Below are 15,769 nucleotides of genomic sequence, written 5' to 3'. Positions count from 1 at the left end.
GTTATTCTTCAACAATCTTCCGTTACCCAGCTTAAAATATGCTGAAACAGATTGCTTTTTCCTAGATACTTAGAACGACCGGATAAATGATCTCATGATTCGTGAAGGAAATTCTTATCAATTCTCACAAGTTTGAAAAAAATTTGGTGTATTGAATTATTCGACCTGACTATAAACCGATTATCCAGAACGATACTGGAGAGGTTAAAAAGAATACACTACCAACCAATTTTTTTAAAAAGGGAGGATCCAGGATTTTCATGAGGGTACGAACCAGGTTAAATCAAGAAATTTTTCTTTGTTAATGAACTTTAATTATTACCAAAATGGAATCTAAGATTTACAGAATATAATAAATATTTTTTTAAAAGAAAGTTATAATGTAATTAATTAAATACCGACTTCACTGAAAAGTTTTTACCCTCTTTTGTTACTCTAGACTTTTTAACACGGAGGAAGAAATAATCATCTGGAATCAAAAAATGAGAGAAAAGAAAAAAAACGGGAAAAGTTTTGAAATACAAACAAAAAGTGAAAGCTGGTGAGGGAATTCTAATGCTATAAAAATATACTATAAGAACTCACGTGTTTATATACGTGAGTTTTTAGGAATTAAGAGATGATAAATCATATTGACACCGTATTTGTAACACTTAGATCAAAAAGCCTAAAAAAAAACTTGCGGTTGAAGTGCTTCTATCTTTATATTAATTGAAAACCAATTAAATTAATTACTCTTCCACAGCATAACATGATAGAAAAAAATTACAAGATTTTTTCTTTTAAATGATAACTAACTGTGTGTCAGGAATATTAATCTACAAACAAAATTCTGTGTTTTTGGTTAAAAAAAAAAAGTAAAAATTAGAAGAAATTTTACTTCATAAAACCGCAACTAAGGTAGAAAATCGGAATCTATCAAAATATAAGTAATAAAAGAAAAACACAATAAGTCTGGTTTCCATAAAACAACAAATATTTAATTCATTAAAAGCAAAGAATTATGTATTTTGAATTTATTTTAAAAATAAAACACAACGATATAAAAATTACAATGATAATACTCCTAAACATATATAGCATTAGTTATTCAGTACCGTAATTTTTTGAAATTACATTCACATCAGATGATACCTTAAGTTATCGTTTCACTTGTACCTAAATCTGAATTTAAAATTAAAAAAAAAAAAAAAAAATTTCTATAAGTCTTAATAACAAATAAATTAATTACTTTCTTTTTTTTAAAATTACATTGTATAGTTGATAATATACCTGAGTGATTAAGAAGTAAAATAAGTTATTTAATCGCAAAACTGGCTTTTAACTAAAATCTTCAAAACTGAATGATTTCTAAATATTAACTATTTAAAAAAAAATAGTAATATACCAGGAAGGTATATTATTATTAAAATTCCTTTCAAATTTTGATGATATAAAACAAATAAAAAAACTAAAGATTTATATATTACGGAAATTACAATATAAATCCCGATTAAGGATTATTAATTAATTTAATTCTATTCCTGAGATCTTTTTCTGAAAAATTTTAGGCGTATATCTGGTAATTTTACGAGGGAGCTACCTTTATATAACCAGCCTATCATTCTTAATATCGTAAAAAGAAAAGGTACAGAACCAGAGAAGGCTATGGATAGCATACTTAGATATGATAAGAAAAGTTAAGGCTAAAGCTTTTCCATGTCGTAGAAATAATTTTTTTTTTTTTTTTTTTTTTAAAGGAATCAAATTACTTTTCGACTTTCTTCTAAACAGAAATTAAAAAATTATTTTTTTAATAAAAATGAAAAACAATAAAATAATTATTATACTTACCGAAATTAAAACAGGAAGCTGATTAATTTTGATTTTGGAACACTCACCTGTAAAAAAAAAAAAAAAAAAATACCATAAAAGTAATATTATGACGACTCTCACTAATTATAATTTCGATCACTACAAAATTTAACTAGATTTTCGAGGTTACAATTAATTACTACGTAATTGGCATACAACAGATTTTTTTCCAACAATTATCTAAAAGAATAAACTATCCCAGAAGGAAATCATGAAAAATTAATTTTCTTATTTACTCGAAAACATTTCATGTACAGCTGACAAAAACCAAAACAAACAATAAAATTATAGATTTAAGTAAAAATTTTTCTCTTGAAACAGGTTAAAAAAATATATATGAAACTTACACTTTCCTAAACGATGACGTAATCTATATTTTCGACCAATACACAAACAATTCATAATGATAACGTGTATAATATCTGTATCTTTAAAATTATACGTTTTAAATATGTCCATTTAGTTACAAAATAACGAATTAAAACATTTAATAATATATTTTAATAATCAGAAACAAATACGAATAATAAAGTATAGTTGTACATTTATGAAGTTTTAATAAGTATTATCAAGAACAGAATTTACAAGTATTTTAAGAACGAAAAAAGCACGGATACAGTCAGAGTTAATACGCGACATACGTCGTCAGTATTATTTGTACAGCTGAACACAACGAATTCTTTAATAACTTACTAGTACATACATAAATAATGTACAGAAATTTTAACATTAAATATAAATTATTTTTTAAGCACAATTTTTTTTAAATGGTAACAACTTAAATCTGTTTATTTTAATCATTAAAATTTCATTAAACAGTTTAAACAAATTTGCATTTTTTTTAGAAAAATATTACTAAAATGTAAAAATTATAAATGTAAAGTTGGCAAGCCTTCTTAGGTAATTTCAACATATAAAAGAAAAAGTTTGTTTTTTCAAACGGTCTAAATTTTATCTTAAATTACAAACTAATATTTAAAAATAAAACTGGCTTGAAAATTTAAAAAATACTCGTTCAGTAGCATGATGAAACATGATACATTTAAAATTATTAAAAAACACTGGCTTAGAGTGGATATTTAATTAAAAAAGAGAAAATTAATAATTTGTCCCGAAAGGACTTCAAAAGAAACAATCTTACTAATTTTAATGTTAGGTATTGATTATTTAATATTTATAAAATGAAAATAAAGAATATGAAATTCATCTCCAAATTTTGACTTATGAATTGGGTAACAAATTAAAAACAAAGTATTACTCGTCAAAATTAACAATACCTTAACACAATTCTACCTGGGTTATGTTAAGTAGTGCTGCTATTACTAATAATGTAATGTATATAATGAAGTAGAAAGTGTACAGCCTCATGACGTCGTAGGTAGCAAACAGCAGTCTCCAGTTCATCCTGAACTCAAAGGGGAAGACATCCAACTTGGGATGATTCAAGTTGTCATACAACCTACTCGTAGTCACCGGCCAGAAATCCATCCTCACTCCGAACGAAAATTTTGATGACTAATACTAGTAGTTTTTTATGGTGCCGACTTCAAAATTATGTAAGAGGAATTAAAAAATTATATTTTTACTTCCTTGTACGAAGTAACGGAAACATTGTGATCGCGAAAAATTTCGGTTTTCAGATTTCAATGGAAATGTCCATTTTAACCATCCCTGAATCCATTTCGACAAGTTTCGGCGTGACATCTGTACGTACGTACGTATTTTGCGAACGTCAAAAACGATTAGCCGTAAGATGTTGAAATTTCGAATTTAGGACTGTAACATTTAGTTGTGCACGTCGTCTTTTGATTGCAATCGATTGAACCAAAAGTGCCCATAAAAGCCCAAAATCCAAAAAATGTTGGATTTTGGACTTTTTCTTTACTGCAGTAATAAGCCCAAATTGAGATATTTTCAACGATATTATCATGAGTGGTACTTATTTTCATTAGCTCCAGAGTTAAAGCCAAATGAAATTTTAATTAATGAAATATTTGGATCTTACAAGTGGAAGGCACATCGGTTCGAATTAGACTTCATCTCCTTTTTTTAACTTCTTTTTTAATTTAAATATATTGATTTATTAACAGTTATTAACCTCTGATGTAAAAAAGAACTTTTACGATAAATGATATTTCAATAATAATAATAAAAAAAATGAAAAAATATCAGACGTTATTAATGAAATAAAATTTTATGTACTTTTCATTTAAAAAAAAAATGTGTACAAGTAATTTAATAGACGTACAAGGAAGTCATGTGATGTCCACATCAGGTTTTTTTACTTTTAATGAAATTTTTAAAATAAACTTTGTTTAATTAAAACGTTGTTTATTTAAAGTTTTAGTTTTTATTATTATCATTAAAACCATGGACAGAGTACTTTGTTTCCTTTTGACCCGCTCAAACACATGCCCAATCATAATGATCCTCAAAGTAGATAACGCTATCTGAATACGCCAAGTAATATTGCTAATAATAGGTACCGCTGATAAAGAAACGTCAAATTTCCAACTTTCAGCATTGCAACGAATTACATTTCTTCTAACTTGCTCCGTTCAAATTTTTTCGAACTTATATTGAGCGTAATTGAAGTATCTTCATAAGATTTTCACAGCACAACTTCAGATACACTACTACAGCATATCTAAATTTCAACGAAATTTATTGAACATCAATGAAATTTATCGAATAGTTTTGAAGATTTTCGAGCTATAAAATTTTATAAACAGACATACATATAAAAGGGATCCCCAATTTAAGTGAATATATACGTATTATATTAAGTTGCATAATCAGAATAGTTGTATGGGCTACTTGAAATGAGTCACAAATCACCAATAAGAGTGATCTATCTATTCTAAAGGATTTTAAAGAACTAACCCAGCAATGTTATTTCCCATACCTTCTTTGCTGAGACAACACAGGTTAAATCAGTAAGTCAATCCAATCAAAATATAGATGATATTCAGCCCTACAAATGTCAACATCAATCTATACATCACAGAGATAGGCTGTAAATTGAACGTCATTATTTTCATAGAAAACAACTTTTACTAATACCTCTTGTAATTCAAGAATTTTACATGTGTTACCTTCATAGAAAAGATTACAGAAACAGTATAAAGTAAATTATTATTGTAAACTTTTCAGTTGCGAAATAATACGCTATATATACACTGTTTCAATTCAGCAGGTAACTACGTCATTATAAAAATGGAAAAGGGATGTAAAGAAATGATTTAATACTACGGGAAATATCAAGAATTTTGAAATGTATAACTTTTTACCTAAATTTTCTTTAGATTTTTACGAAAACCAATTTGAATAAGCAATAATAACAAGCTATAAATTATTTAAAATGACTCATTACTAACGATTAATAACGAAAAAAAGTTAAATATCTTCAAATCATTATTTAAATCGCATTTTAATCATGAGATTTAAAAAAGAATACTATAGGTGGAGTTTATAAATTGCTTCTTTAAAGTTTGAGAAATCGGTTAAAAAACTTAGGAAAGGCATTTAAAACATAATTACTTCTCAAAATATTTCTAACGATTTTTGTCTGAAAAAATAAACACAGTATAATTCTATTTTAAATAATAAAATTATACTTTAAAATTACCATTAACACTTTTTTTTTATGTAAAGAGATTTAAAAAAATAAAAATTCAATGAACTATATAATTGTCGACTTAATTACTCTACACGTGGAGTAAATACATTTTAATAAAAATGAATAAATATGTATAATACGTAAAAGATTAGAATTATTCCGTAATTTTTATTTTAAAACATAAAAGGTATAAAAATATTTAAAAGAAACGTAGAGAAAAAAATTATAATTAAAAAAATCTAAAATTAAATATATACTAATGTAATAATATTTAAATACATATGAAATTTAATTACAATTATCATTGTAAAAAAATACAATAACAATTCTCATAGTTATTTCTCACAAAGTAATAACGTAATCTATTTACGTAATAAGTATACGTTATCCTTTTATACTGAATTTATACTTTTTCTCATAAACCACTACTATCACTTGCGTATATAAGTTATAAATAACAATACTAAAGTTACTTTCTGAAAATTTGCATTTGGTAAAATTACTTTTTTACCATAGATTTTTATCATAGATAAAAATAAAATAAAACATAAAAAGTTCCCTTAAATAAAGGTTAAAGAAGAAAAAAAAGTGAAGAAAATACAGTATTACAGTATTAATAAACATTGTTTTCCAAAAATAGGGTGAAACATAAAGAAGCTAGAGAAATTGTACTTGCACATAAGTTAACAAAAAAGAAAAAAGTGGGTCTCGGCTATCTATTTTTGCTTGCTTTTTTTTAACTCAATAATTTTTTTCATGTTTGTCCTCAAATCTTGCATCCTTAATTTAACATACATTCTGACATTGCCTATTTATGAACGTTTGCACAGATACTAAGGTCGGGTAACAATACAATATTCCACCATTATTTTTGCAGACATCTCTCCATACGGGGGTAAATTAAGGGTGTAGGTGTAACAAATTGCAAGGGCTATGCGGGGTTTTTGAGGTCGCAGATGACAAATTCGATAACCGTTTAACATAAAAAAATGACAAACTCTGGTACGGGAGATTTTGTAATTTCGAATTTGACAACATTTCGTCATCACTCATCTTTGGCATTTCTCCCACCGCCACCCCATTCGGTCGCCCTCAAGCATAAGAGCGAATGTCCGTGCCACAAACTGATACGTGCCTCAAAACAGTTTAGCGACCAATATCCTAATTAGCTTCTAGAGCTTACCTAACTGCGTGAGAGGAATAAGCGTGGTGCCTTACACCACTCGCTTGCGTGTACCACCGCTCACTTGTCATATATTACTAAAATGGGTAGGTGCACCCCGTCTACATACTAAAATATATGACTTGTCGATATAATAAAATTTATTCCGTCAAGGACAGCAATTTGCTGCCGCGCCTAGATCGCTGAATGCCAGTAAGTACCTGTCTACCACATTATAGCGCTTGGAGCTATATTTGACCGATGACCAGCCGTTTCTCGAGGGTAGCTTCCTACATCTCGATTCCCCCCCGAGGGGAGAAGATCCCACCTCGTAGCGTGTCCGGTCGCTACACCACCCCCTCCGTTCCTAGCCAGTAGTGGCTTTAACGGAGGACATCTTCTCGCCCTCAAACTGATTGTGCCACACAGCTTTCAGTCTAGGCCCCGCTGAGATGCCACCGATGCAGATGCCCCGAGGGACATCTACATCGGTAAAGATTCACCCCGAGATAGATTTATGTGTTTATGCCTTCAGAATGAAGACAACGGACACCTGCAGCTACCACGTCGCCCTCAAGAACTAAGCTAGGAAACCTAACCGCGGAAAGAAGACCCCGCGCCTAGATCCTACTAAAAAGAGCCACTTTCTGAATGTCTCAGATCCGCACTAACAACCTCTTAAATAAACTTCCCACTAAAGTTTGTACATCGAAATTTAGACCTAGTTCCCTTAAGAACCCCGCTTAATACTCAAAATGAGTTTCTAATCTGACTCCGCTCCGGTTCGCCCGGGAGAGGAGACTTAACGCCTACCCCCGCACAGCGCCATCACGGAGTCCCGCGTGACATTCACCATCTTTCGCAGACTGCCGCCAGGACTCCCCCACATACCACCGAAGTAGTACCCAGAGAGGCCCCGCCGACAGCGTCGTTAGCTCACTTATGCCCTCGTCGGAGCACGACCGCACCCACCGGGCGAGAATAATCCCGCCCGCCGACAACGGCCGCAATTCCGCCGACAGCGTATTTAATATCATACCACCAACACATCTACCGAGGCACGCTGCCTAAGCGCCTACCTTCGGTCAATCAACTGTCCAGACGGAACCTAACCGCCCGGGCTTCTAACCTAAATCCCTTCTGCCGCCCTGCCCTGGGCAAGGGATTTCAGGAAGCTAGCCACTATTGTCCATTCACTGCGAGTCCTCCAGTTGACTCGCAGATCCAAAAAGGAGTGCACTCTCTCGAGTTCCCTACCAACTCTGGTACGTTCAGCCTCGTACCGGGGACATGTGTACAGGACATGGTCCGCTGTGTCCTCGACTCCGCATTCCGGGCATAACCCGGAATCAACCAACCTGAACCTAGCCAAACTACTCCTAAAGGCACCATGTCCCGAAAGAAATTGAGTTATATACCGATTGGGGGAAACCCAACTAATAGCACGCAAATCCCTAACATCTGGAAAAATACCATGCGTATATCGACCCGTGAAAGAGTCGGCCCACCTAACTTGCCAAGCGTCAAAACCTTGGTCTTCAATTTCCCGCATACGCCCGGTGGTAAGAAGACCTGCCTTCTTTGAGATATACCGCTGGCTACGCTCTGTAGCCGAAATGTCCGCTGGTTTGATGCCTGCGATCACAGTTACTGCCTCTCGCGAGACAGTCCTGTAACCACCGACAACCGCTAATAATAGAAGTCTCTGGGCTCGTAAGAGGATATCCCTATAGCACTGAAAACGCAAACGATGAGCCCAGACGGGCGCAGCGTACAACAGTATGGCCTCACAAACGCCTTTATAGAGAATACGCATGGTACGGTAATTCAACCCCCAATCGGGATGGATCACCCTACGAACGCCGAAGAAGGCGTCTATAGCCTTCTTCGCCACAAACTGGAGGTGCTCCTTGAAGAGAAGTCTCTCATCAAGGATAACACCCAGATATTTCTGAACTGTGACATACCTAATTGGAAGGCCGCCCATCACAACCCGCGGATGACGGGTTGCAGCGAGTCGGCCCTTCAAGAACATCATAGTGGTCTTCTCAGTGCTGAAGACCATCTTATGTTGAAGACTCCACAACCGCAAAACCCTACATGCTTGTGTCGCCTTGAGCTCGATCTCGGCACGCGAGTTGCCCTCGACCAGCAGCAGCCCATCGTCGGCATAAGCCACGATACGACAGCCGCCGGGCATCCGCAATCGCATGAGAGAATCGAACTCGACGACCCAAACGAGTGGTCCTAACACACTGCCCTGTGGACATCCTTTAGACAGGGTCTTTCCTACTTCAGAACTGCCGTCACGAAGAACGACTGTTCTGTTGCTGAAATAACTCGAGAGAGTTCTAACTTCGTCTCGCGTGCAACCACGCTTTTGTAGTTGTAACAAGGCTGAGGGCCACCACAAGTTGTTGAAAGCCCCGGATATGTCCAAGAAGACACCGAGTACATATTTGCACTCGCTGCCTGACGCCAAATTCATAACCCTAATTATCGCGTCCTCCGTGCCCTTGCCGGGACGGAACCCATACTGATCGTCCATCAGCATATGGTTAGAAGTTAACCTAGCATTTATGCGGAGGTACAGGACCTTCTCGAAGACTTTACCAACTACAGGCAAGAGCGTCAGAGGACGGTAGGAGGAGCTGACGGTGGGCTCCTTGTCGCCACCCTTGAAAAGCAGCTTCAAAATACCTCGTTTCCAGCACGCTGGGAAGTGCCCAGCAAACAGCAACCTATTAAAAACCCTAGTCAATACACCTTCTATGACAGGCAGGGTGCGAACAAGGAGTTCCACCGTGATACTATCATATCCGGGGGCCTTATTCCTAGCTAGGCTGCAGATCACGTGGCGGACCTCCGCTTCGGTGATCTCAGCCGATGCAACCTCTGAATTAAAACCAACAACTTCCCTTCGGACTCGCCGATGATACGAGGTCTCACCAACCTCGGTATCATCTGGAAGAAGATCGTCCATTAGATGAGTTAGGACCCGATCTTTATCTATTACAACGCCGTCTTGGGTCGAGAGAGCCGACAGAAGAATGTCCTTTTTCCGCTTATGTCCGAGAACCCTATAAACAACACCCCAGGGGTCTCGATTCCCTTGCTCTTGGACAAAAGAGCGCCAGGAATCCCGCTTGGAAGACCTAATACTATGGAAGTACGAGTACTTCCATAGTACTTCCGTCAGAAGAGGACCGAGGTCCTCTTCTGACGGTACTCCGCAAACAGGACTGCACGCCGATCAGGATCGCGCGCACGCTGTGCGGCTCTCCTGAGCCGGCCCACAGCCTGTTTTACCGCAGTTAAGTCCCGAGTCCACCAACCAGCTACCCTCTCTCGACCCGTGCTACGGGGGATGGAAAGCTCGGCGGCTTCAACCACCGCCGAGGAGAAGGACTCTGCCAGGTCGTCTAGGGGCACATCGTCCAAGTTGCGGGTGTAGGCCCGCATCTTGGCCGCTAAAGTATGAGAAAACTTGGGCCAATCCGCCCGCCTGTGCAGGAAGCGTCCCCGCTGAACAGGAACGTCCGCCCTGTAGACATTGCGCAGCCTACCCAGCCTATCGAAAACTATCAGCCGATGATCGCTTTCGCAATCATCGACTACTGACCAATTAAGAATCCTACCAGGGATGTCCTTACCCATGGTCACATCAATATTGGTGCCACCAAAGGCCCCCCGCAATCCAACTGCACCGGCGAAGGTTGGCAACTCGCCTGCTACATTAAACACATCAAAGCGATGCTGCGCAATGAAGCCTTCCAGAAGTTCACCGCTGTTATCCGAGATCCCACTGTGCCAAAGAAGCGATTTGGCGTTCGCATCAACTCCTATAAGAATAGGATAGCCCGCTACCAGTCTAATTATGTTATCCCATCTTTCCAAATGAAGTTCAGTGGGATCCCTGTACTGAAAGTACGAACTAACAACAACCAAGTCTACACCATCCACAGCAAGCTTGACAACGAAATGATGCGTGTCAGAGGCCTGCCGTATGAAGACACTGTCTAATGACTTCCTGCACAGCACGGCGGATTTACTGTCACCTACATAGAATTTATTCCAGCCTGAAAAGCCTGGCAGATCACCCCTAACCATGTAAGGGTGCTGAAGAAGGACTACATCGAGGCTCCGGTGTTCGACAACTTCACCTAATTCCACTTGGACCGCGTAGGCACCCTGGGCATTGAGCTGACCGAACCTAACCATCAAGAGAGTTGAAATAAATCTCAACTGCTCTCATATAACAACCGCACTCCTTGCTGGAAACTGAGTGCCTACAGTTTTTGCGCAACCTTTTACAGTTGACACAACTCGGAGCCTCTTTCTTGAGCGGACAGTCTTCGCGCTTGTGGCCCTCACCACCACAGTGCGCGCAGACCGACGCATACCTACAGAACTTGGCCCTATGGCCGTAACGACAACACTTGAAGCATCGCTGCGCGTCAAGGTATTCCTTAACGCGGCAGGATGCGAAATCCAAAAAGAGACGTCCCTCAGACACGAACTTCTGGAAGAGACCAGCACCTAATTCGAACACTCCGTGATATTTTGGGGCATCACGCTTCTCGGTCTTGAAGACCAACCTACACTCACGCTTGAACGTCGCCTCGTCCAAGTCGGTATTCTGCTCTCGAATGAGAGACAGAACCTCCTCGTCCGGCAGGCTACGCTCAATGTCATAAACAATGACTCTGGGCCTCCTCAGTCGCTTGGGGTCTACCTTGACCTCAAGCTTCTTGACCGCGGGAGACTCCGTGATGACTCGGACAGTCTCCTTATTATCAGCTACCACAACAAGACCCTTGCTGGTCTCTTTGATATCTCTAATTCGCAGCTCCTTCCGGTCACTACGAAGAGCGACCTGGAAGTCGCGTTTCAACTCGGTGCTCGTGGTCTTCGAGCCCTCAGCCTTATTGATGAAGAGTACTTCGGGTTTCCTAGCCACCTTGCTAGCTTCCCGCTTGTTTTTAAGAACATCGGCGTAGCGCCTGGGCTGCGCCGATGGGGCCTGAACTATCTTAGGAGCAGGAGCCCTGACCTCCTTGGGCCTGGAGGCCAGGGACTCAAACCCCTCCGACAAAGCTGCTACCGCGGACTTCACCCGAAGCATCCGCGGCAGCATATCTTTCTTGGCCCCAGGGCTGACGGCACCCGGGAGCGTAAGAAACTCTATGAGGCGATCCAGATCTTTCTGGACCCCCTCAACTAACTGGGCAGAACTGCCGGGTCTGCCCCTTGCTCTACGAAAATCACCTACTGCCGGTGGCGTCTTAGCCCGGACGGGTGCTCCCGTGTCCATCGCGCTCGACTCGTCGCTGGACGAGGAGGAGGACGGCACGGGTTCCGGCTTCCGCTTCCGCCTGGACTTCGTTACTACTTGAAATTCTGCCATGACCGAAGATCCCCTATCGGCCTGACAAATCCCTATTCTCGCTGTCTCCCTATCCACTGAGTTGGGCAAGCCCACGAAGTGACGACTGCCCGCAGCGAGTACGGGCAGCTGGAGACCCTTACGTTCTCCTGTCACGCTACGTACCTCTTCGCCGCTACTGGAACGATTGATTGTAGTACTGAACGTACGACAATGAACCGCAGATTACGGCCCCCGCTCTTACAAGAGCGCAGAAGGACTAAGAGGCAAAGCCTCTTTTCTGTCACAGGGACTAACGACCAGCAGTCGTTGCCACCCTTTCGCCGCGATGAGGCGAGTACGCGTCGCACAAAGCTCCACCAGTTACGCCGCAGCAAAGCTGCAAATGATGAGTCAAAATCAAAATGTGCTATAGTATGGTACAGCCTTAAAATCAGAATACCTCGATACTGTCGGAAGGTACACACTCGACCGACAGCCAAAAAGAAACCAACAATAAGATATACCACGGCGATACTCTGAGACGCACAAGGGACCAGAGTATGGTAGCTTCCTACAGCAAGCGGTAGGCGTCTTATATCCCTTAAACTACTGATGCCCATGAACAAAGCAACGGCATCAAGGAAGCGACAATGCGGCAGACGCCACATTGACTCGCCGCTTAAGAGTGGCCAATTTTCCCCTTGACCTGTAAGTTTTGGGCTATCACTCATACACACAAAGACACACACACACACACACACACACACACACACACACACACACACACACACACACACAGAGAGAGAGAGAGAGAGAGAGAGAGAGAGAGAGAGAGAGAGAGAGAGAGAGAGTGTGAGAGAGATATGATTTTTGGCGGGCAGTATGTTGATACTGCCGGCCCTGAGATTCGGCCCTGCATGATTCACTCGGCTGTGCACGGTTCACTCGGCTCCGTATGATTCAGACAGCTCCTGGCGGTTTCATGTTTGCCCTCAAATCTTGCATTCTTAATTTAACATACATCCTGACACTGCCGATTGATGAAATTTTGCAGTTACTAAGGTCGGATGACAATACAATATTCCACCATTACTTTTGCAAACATTCCCCCCGTACGGCAGTAAATTAAGGGTGCGTGTGTAAAAATGGCAAACTCTGCAAAACGGCTATGCGGGTTTTTGGAGTCGCAGATGACAAATCCGATAGCCGTTTGACATAAAAAAAATGATAAAAACTTGAACTCGAATTTGATATTTCGTCATCACTCATATATATATAAACCTTAACCATTTTGTTACTTTGTATACAAAATGTCTGATTAAAAATTTGTTTGATATTTTATAAATTTCAATATATAATGCTATCTTTTGAAATCCAAATTAATCTGCTAATTAAACTCATGTAATGTATGATAATAATTTGATTAAAATATGCATAAAATGTATAAAGCAAGTTTTAAAAATTTTGAAAAATTTTTGTAACATTATTGAAGTGTTTAATAGAAATGATACTTAACCTTAATAGAAACAGTAAGGAGTTAGATCTGAGGAAGCATCTTGTCAAGTTTTATTTTCGAAAAGTAATTCTTTATACAAGTGATTCAAGAAGAATGTAACAAACTTCCAGGCATGCACACATGAAAATAAAGAAGAAAGTTCGAAAATAAACAAAAATGAAAATATACATATAATACAGAATATAATATAAAATGTAATAGATACATATAATATATATAATATATAAAAACGAAAATAAATAAAAAGAAAATGAAAATAAACAAAGATTCGAAATGGTTCGTTAGCGGAAGTCGGCTGGTAAGATTTTGCCCTGATTGCTGCGCGCGCCTTCGGTAAAATTAAGCAACACTGTAATTCATAGGAACAAAATTAAGGGGTAAATTTAGTTGGTTTAAATGAAATCTGACATAAAAAACTGAAAAAAAAATAGGTTCCGAAACAATGTAGTTTTCGAGAAATCAGGGGTAAAAAAACAGAGACTGGGGTTCAAAAACACAATTTTAAGTATGGCGTAAAATAATGGCTTAACTGGCCTCCAAAATCGCCTGGATTTACACCCGTGGAGTCATTTGAAACAATTAGTATATGAACAGAAGTGTAATACAACAGAAGAGTTAGTATTAGAATTCTTAGTGTGGTACTAGTTTACTACAGTGAGAATTCTAACTACTAAAAACACTGTTCGCCAGGCTTGGTGCTATGTGTATATCCATTGTGGCAGCGGACATTTCAGCAGTTTTATTTAATTTATTGTGAAGTATTTTTCTAAAATAGTTAAAATCTTCTATAATTTTATTTTTAAATACTTTTATTTATAGTCGGATCAACGATAAAGTCATCAATGACTTTTCAGTGTAATGTAACTGTTCCGGTAAATGTGTAGTCATGAACAGACTCAGGCCGACCATTCCTGAGACATGTGATTAATTGAAACCCAACCACCAAAACACACCGGTATCCACGATCTAACATTCAAATCTGAATAAAAGAAACTATCTTTATTAGGATTTAAACTTGAGAACTCTCGACTTCGAAATCAGCTGATTTGCGAAGAGGCGTTTACCACAAGTCCAACCCGGTTGGTCTAGTGCTATATTTTGATATGGTTTGTTTTTAATAACTTAAAAATACTTGGCTTACAATTTTTAAAAAGTTGAACAGCCGTACTTTACAGCAATTTCCAAAGTAAATATTCTTGACATTAGAGAAAATGTGAATTTTCATCTTCCTGATTTTCTATTAGTAAGAAATTTCTTGCTTTGGTGGATTTGTAAACATATATTTAATTTAAAAAAAATTACTTTTGATCTCTTCTGTAGTCTGTACTTTAAATATTCCAATAAGAAATCATTTTAATGAATCTGGAGATTTTGAAGTTGAAAAATCAAAAATTCATCAAATAAGCATATTTTACGTATATTCCAGTTATCTAAATATTAAACACGTTCTTGTTTTTATTATAACATTAATACCAGGAAGAACGAAAAAAATGATTTTTTTTTTAAATTGGTTATATACTCGTACAATTAAAAAAATAATTTTATTATTTCATATACTGATTTTTCAGTAGTTTAAAAATTATAATTTTTTAATTGATTAACAAAATCGTAAGTTCCTAATAAAAATAATCTTCAATTACGCCCTTTACAATAAATTTGGGGAGCCAGTTGAAATATTTAAATAAAATTAATCCATGAAAATACATTTCAACTCGTATTATTTTGATAAAATTACAAGAAAAAAAAATGTAACATATGACATAATGACACTGTGAGGAAAAAATCAATAAGATAAACTGTGACTGTATTAATCAATAAATATACATTTAAACAATTAAAGTCAAAGTTTATCCCCTGAAATAAAATTCATTACAGTTACCCTCCACCAGTTAGAAACATAGATAAGAGTTCAAGTAAATTAAAACAGGTGATTCTCATAACTCCATCATAAAATAAAGCTACCTAATGCCAACTCACAAATAGCATTTGATGATTCACAAATAAAACCATTTTAATTATATACAGTCATGTATAAAATCTTATTGAAATGAGTGTTGAATATCAATTAATTAAAGGAATGATAAATTAAGAAATAGAATAATACTATTCAAAGATTTTTTATTATACTTCTGAATTATAATAGTTATTAAGTTTTAACTCATCGGCAAAAGAATAACATGAATACAATTTATATTAATATGAAAATTTGTTTGAAACACAAATGATACAATAATTGAAACATGTTATTAA

General features: G+C 37.2%; 1 long non-coding RNA gene across 1 annotated transcript; it reads right to left on the bottom strand.

The window, feature by feature from the left end:
• Positions 1–396: 396 nt before the first annotated feature.
• On the bottom strand, positions 397–2,428 carry LOC142322931 (uncharacterized). The gene is made up of 3 exons (XR_012755967.1): positions 2,202–2,428; positions 1,834–1,880; positions 397–469 (listed from the first exon to the last, which is right to left on the bottom strand). It is a non-coding gene; the product is annotated as an uncharacterized LOC142322931 (long non-coding RNA).
• Between the last annotated feature and the right edge of the window lie 13,341 nt (positions 2,429–15,769).

Source organism: Lycorma delicatula, chromosome 4 (genome assembly GCF_047948215.1).
Source record: "Lycorma delicatula isolate Av1 chromosome 4, ASM4794821v1, whole genome shotgun sequence".
Classification (NCBI taxonomy): Eukaryota; Metazoa; Arthropoda; class Insecta; order Hemiptera; family Fulgoridae; genus Lycorma; species Lycorma delicatula.
This window is presented reverse-complemented; position numbering and strand designations above follow the sequence as displayed.